The sequence below is a fragment of the Aotus nancymaae genome, unplaced genomic scaffold (assembly GCF_030222135.1).
Source record: "Aotus nancymaae isolate 86718 unplaced genomic scaffold, 86718_ANA_hifiasm-v0.15.2.pri h1tg000049l, whole genome shotgun sequence".
Taxonomy (NCBI): Eukaryota; Metazoa; Chordata; class Mammalia; order Primates; family Aotidae; genus Aotus; species Aotus nancymaae.
The window spans coordinates 28939613-28945612 of NW_026988463.1; positions in this window are offsets into that span (position 1 = coordinate 28939613).

A 6000-nucleotide genomic window follows, 5' to 3' on the forward strand; every position below is an offset into this window, starting at 1 on the left:
AACATGCCCTGGGCTGCCATGGGGGCACAGGTAGGCAGAAAATAGAAGAGCCAGTGAGTCAGGGGGTGGTTGGGAAGCATTGAGACAAGCAGAGCAAAGCAGAAGAAAGGGGAAAGGCAAAAGCCTGCAGCTCCTGGACCCAAATGGTCCCCCATCCAATCCCCAGTAAAGCCTGACTCTGGTTAGCTTCTGGGCTGGGGCAACCTCAGGCAGCTATGGTGCCCATGGGGCTTCCTGGACAAATACCCATGGAAAGGTTCCTGTCCTTGGCAGAGGCTCAAGCAGGCAGGAATGTTAAATAGAAAGCCAGAGTGTCAGGAGGTGCTTGGAAAGCGTTGCGACAAGCAGGGGAGAACAGGAGAGAATCTGAGAGCCAAAGCCTCCAGCTCCCATCTTTCCAGGTGTTCCCCTGTCCAAGCCAGTCATGTCCAACCCTGCTTAGCTTCAGGGCTGCAGTGCTGTAGGGCTGCTATGGCACCTGGTGGCTGCCAAGACAAACCCACACAAGGAGGTACTGGGCCTTTGCTGGGCATAGGCAAGTGAGAAAAAGGAACAGAGACTCAGTGTGCAGTTAGGAAGCATTTGGACAATAGGGGAAACCTTGAAGAGGTAAAAAGGCAAAAACCTCCAGCCTGGAGTCTTTACATACAGTCCCCCATCCAAGCCCCTTCTAGGCCCGACCCTGCCTAGATTCTGGGCCCCCACCCACCGGTGTTTTTGCCACAGTCTGGGATCACTTTGTGGCTGTTGGTCCTGGCAGTCCCCGAGGGCCATAGCAGCCTGAGGGCTCCTTGTCCTGGAAGCTGAGCAGGGTTGGGCTTGACTAATCCTTCAATGGGGGACCACCTGGGAAAACTAGGGCTGGAGACTTGGCTTCCCTTCTTTTTCCACTTTTCCCCTCTTGTCCCAAACTCTCTGAACACAATTTCATGCCCAGCTGCGTCCCCAACACATAATCAGACCTTTCCATGGGGGTCCATCCCAGCTGACCCCTGTTGACATAGGAGCCTGAGGGCACCCAAGCACACAAGGTGAGCAGGGAAGGTCATGGCTGGGCCTTAGATAAGAGAAAACCTCAGGAGTCTGGTGGCTGGAGGCTATCCTGTTCACTTCCTGATTTCCTCTGCTTCTGGCAACTCTTCCCAACCACTTTCTGACTCCCTGACCCCCCTTTTCTTCCCACTGTCTTCCCTGCCTTGGCCTGGGACTTCTCTTTTTGGTGTCTGTTATGGCAGTCTCCCATCACAGACTGAGGGCACTCCAGCCCAAAAGGTAAGCAGAGTTGGGCCTGACTGATACCTGGATGGGGTACCACGTGGAATGACTGGGCCTGGAGGCTTTTGGCTTCCTGCTCTGTATGTGCTTTTCTGCCATGTCAAAATGTTTCTCAACAGCCCCTGACCCTCAGACTTTTATGGTTTTCAGGGGCTGCCTAGATGGAGCCCCATGGGCAGGTCTCTGGCCACAGGCTGGAGCAGTTTGGCTTGAAAGAAAGGATCAGAGAGTTAGTGGGTGGTTGGGAAGCATTGTGAGAAACAAACAAACAAAAACCCAGGAGGGAGTAGGAAGCCAAAGGCCTCTAGCCACAACTCTCCCCAGGCAGTCGCCCATCCAAGCCCCACTGAGGTTTGACCCTGCTTAGCTTCTAGGCTGGGATGCCTCTGGTTGCTATGGAGCCCAAAGGGTGCTTGGATGGTTCTCCCTTGGGTGCACCCCATGATGTGGTGGGAGCACAGGAGTACAGAAGTCAAAAAGGAAAAGCCAGAAAGTCAGGGGTCTGTTGGAAAGCTTTGTGACAAGCAAGGGAGATTGGGGAAAGAACTGAAAGCCAAAAGCAATGAGCCTCCATCTCCTCAGGTGGTCCTCGATCCAAGCCCAAGCCAGACCTGACCCTGCTTAGCTTTGATGACATTTGGTGGCTTCAGAGACAGATTTCTTCAAGTGGTCCTGTCCTATGTCAGGAGAATAGGGAAGCTTAAAAGGGCTGGCCAGAGAACCAGGGGCAGTTGGAAACAGGTGCAACAATAGGGGAAAAGCAGGAAGGGAGCAAGAAGCCAAAAGCCTCCAACCCCCTGTCCCCCCAGGATGTCCACCATCCAAGTCCCAGCCAGGCCTAGCCCTGCTTACCTCCTGAGCTGGGGCACCCTCAGGGTGCTTTGGCACCCAGGATTTACCAGGAAGAACTCTTACAAGGAGGTCCCAAACCACGATGGGATTGCAGGCTGATGGAAAATCGGGGGCTGGAGTCAAGGTGCAGTTGGGAAACATTCTGACAAATGTGGGAAAGCAAAAAGGGAGTGGGAAAGAAAAAGCCTCCAGCCCTAATCTCCCTAGGCAGATCCCCATCCAAGCCCCAGCCAGGCTCCACCCTGCTTAGCTTTTGTGCTGGGGCCCCCTCACAGTGCTATGGTGTTAGAGTGCTGCTGGGTGGTCCCCAACAAGAACACCTTGGACTGCCATGGGGGCAAATGTGGGTGGAAAAGTCGGGGGCCAGTGAATCATGGGGCAGTTGGAAGGCAGGAACATGAAATTGATATCCAGAGGGTCAAGAGGTACTTGAGAAATGTTGCCAAAAGTGTGGGAGAGCTGGAAGAAACAGGAAAGCCAAAGCCTGCAGCCCCTGTCTCTCCAGGTGGTCCACATCCATGCCCCAGCCAGTACAGACCCTACTTAGTTTCCAGACTGTGGCACCCAAGGCTGCTATGGAGCCTGGAGACTGCTGATACAAACCTACAAGAGGAAGTCCTGGGACATGGCTTAGGTATAGGCAAGCAGGGAAGAGGGGGCACAGAATCAAGGGGAGGTTGGGAAGCATAGGGACAAGCAGAAGAAAGCTTGAAGAAGGCAAAAAGGCAAAAGCCTCCAGTGTCCAGTCTTTCCAGGCAGTCCCCCATGCAAGCCCCAGCCAGGTCCAACCTTGCTTACCTTCTGGGTTGCAGCATCCTAGGGCTGCTATGGCACCTGGGGTCTGCAGAGACAAATCCACAAGGGGAAGTCCCAGGCCAAGGCAGGGGCCTAGGCAAGTGGGAAAGGGGACAGAGTCATGGGGCAGTTGGGAAATGGTAGGGTATGTGGGGAAATGCTTAAAGAAGGCGAAAAGACAAAATCTTCCATCCTCCAGTCTTTATAGGTAGTCCCTCATCCAATCTCCTGCCAGGCCTTAGCTAGTTAGCTTCTGGCACCCTGCCTGCTGGTGTTCTTACCACAGACTGGGACCTCTTTGTGTGGGTCAGAGCAGCCTGAGGGAACCTAGGCTGGGAAGCTATGCAGGGTCTAGCTTGACTGATGCTTGCATGGGTGACTGCCTGGGGAGTTAGGGGCTGGATGCTTTTGGCTTCCTGTGGTTTTCCTGATTTCCCTCACTTCTTGCAATACTTCTTAGCCAACCAAGGACCCTCTGGGCACAGTTTTTCACCCACTTGTGCCCCCAACATGGACTGGGGCTCCCACATGGGGTTCCATCCTGGCTGACTCCAATCAGCATAGCAGCGTGAGGGTGCCCTAGAATGGAAGCTGAACAGGGTATAGTATGGCTGGGGCTTAGATAAGGGATTGCCTAAGAAGTCCTATGGTTGGAGGCCATTAGCCTCCCACTCACTTCCCACTTTCCCCTGCTTCAGCAACTCTTCCCAACTGCCTTCTTACTCTCTGACCCCCACTTTCTTGCACACATGCATCCCTCCCCCCACCCTGCCCCATCCTGGGACTTCCCTGTGGAGCTCCATTCCAGCAGCCCCTAGTTGCCATAGAAGCCTAAGGATGCCCCAGCCCAGAAGCTAAGCAGGCATGGGCTTGGCTAGTGCTTGGATGAAGGACCACGTGGAAAGACTGGGCCTGGAGGCTTCTGGCTTCCTGCTCTTTTCCTGCTTTCCTCCCTTGTTGGAAAGGTTCTCAACTGTTCCCTGACTCTAATACTGCTATGGTGTTTGGGGGTTGCTTAGATGGAGCTCCATGGGCAGGTCCAGAACCAAATGGGGGTGAAAGTGGGTGGGAAACAGGAGGTCAAGAAGTAAGAGTGCAGTTGGAAAGCATTCTGGCAACATGGGAAAGTGGAAAGAAAGCTGGAAGCCAAAAGTCTCCAGCCCTCAGTCTCATCAGGCGGTCCTTCATACAAGCCACAGCAAGACCTGACTTAGCTTCCAGGCTGGGGAGCTCTCGGGGTACTGTTGCACCCAGAAGCTGATGAATCTGATGCCACAAGGAGGTCCCAGGTCACAGAGAGGGTGCACAGGGTCAAAAAAGAAGGGGCCACAGAGTCACAGTTCTGTTGGACAGTGTTGTGAGAAGCTGAAAACTGGGAAGAAAGTGAGAAGCCAAAAGCTTCCAGGCCCTTATCTCCCCAGGTGTTCCACCATCTAAACCCCAGCCAGTCCCAACACTGCTTAGCTCCAAGCTGGGGTGATCTCTGGCTGCTATTTTGTCCAGGAGCTGCCATGACAGACCCACACAGTGAGTTCCCTAGCTGCAAAGTGGGGAGCAGTTGGGCTGAAAAGAGAAGGTCAGAGAGTTAGCCAGTGGTTGGGAAGTGTTGTGATAAGCAAAAAAACCAGGAGGGAACAAGAAGCCAGCAGCCTCCAAGCCTTTTTCCACCATGGCGGTTCTCCATCCAAGCCCCACCAAGGCCTGACCCTGCTTTGCTCCAGGACTGGTGCCCCCTCTGGGTGTTCTGGCTCCTGGTGTCTATGGGGATAAACACTTACAGGGAGGTCCCAGGCTATGATGGGCTTGCAGGCTTACAGAAAATAGGGGCCAGAATCAACCACTGGCTAACTCTCTGACCTTCTCTTTTCAGCCCAACTGCTCAGAATCAGGGGGAGGTTGGGAGACATTGTGACAAGTGGGAGAAAGTGAACAGAGAGTGAGAAGGAAAAAGCCTCCAGCCCTCGATCTCACCAGGTGGCCACTCATCCAAACCCGAGCAAGGTTGGACCCTTCTTAGCTTCAGCACTACGGCCCCTCAGGGTGTTATAGCACCTGACGGCTGCCAGGAGGACTCCCACTAGAATGACCTGGGCTGCCATGGGATGCAGATGGGAGGAAGAGGGTGGGGCAGTGAGTCAGGGTGTGGTTGGGAAGGGTCCCACCCCAGAGATAAGCAGGGTCAGGCTTGACTGGCACTTGGCTGGGGGAACACATGGAGAGACCAGAAGCTGGAGGCTTTTGGTTCCCCTTTTCCATCTGCCTGTGCCCCCACAGCAGCCCAGGATGTTCTTGTGGGAGTCTGCTTGGAAGCCCTTGGGTGCCATAGCATACAAAGGGGGCCACAGCTTGGAAGCTAAGCAGAGTAGAGCCTGCCTGGGGTTTGGATGGGGAGCTGCATGGGAAAACTGGGAGTTAGAGGCTTTTTCCCCTGCTCCCATTTTACTTCCTCCTGCTTGTCACAGGCTTCTCAACTGCTGCCTGACTCTGGTCCCTAATTTCCATCAGCCTGAAAGCCTATCATTGCCTGAACCTCCCCAAAGTGTTTGTTCTTGTAGACACAGGGTACCATAGTGCCTGGGGAAACCTGGAACTGGAGACTCTTGGCTTCCAGCTCTCTTTCCACTTTCCCAAGCTTACCACAATGCTTCCCAACCACCCCCTTACTTCCTGACATCAAGTTTCCCACAGGCCTTCACTCCCACTGCAGTTCTGGACCTCCTGGTGGGGCTCTATCTAGGTAACTCCTGAATAACAAAGCAGTCTGAGAATCAGAAGGCCCCAGTCTTACCAGGCAATCCTCTATGCAAGAATCAGTCAAGCTTGACCTTGGCATCCTTAGGCTGCTATGGCCCACAGAGCCTGCTAAGACAAAACTCCACAAAGAGGTTCCAGGCTGTGGTGAGAACCAGGGCAGGCAAGGGGTGAAAGCTAAGCAGCATCATGCCTGGCAGGAGATTGGATGGGGGAGCGACTTGAAAGACCGGGTGTTAGAGTCTTCTGCCTTTTTGCCTTCTTCAAGCTTCCCCCTCTTCTTCCAACCCTTCCCAAACACTCCATGACTTGATTCCCTCATTCCCA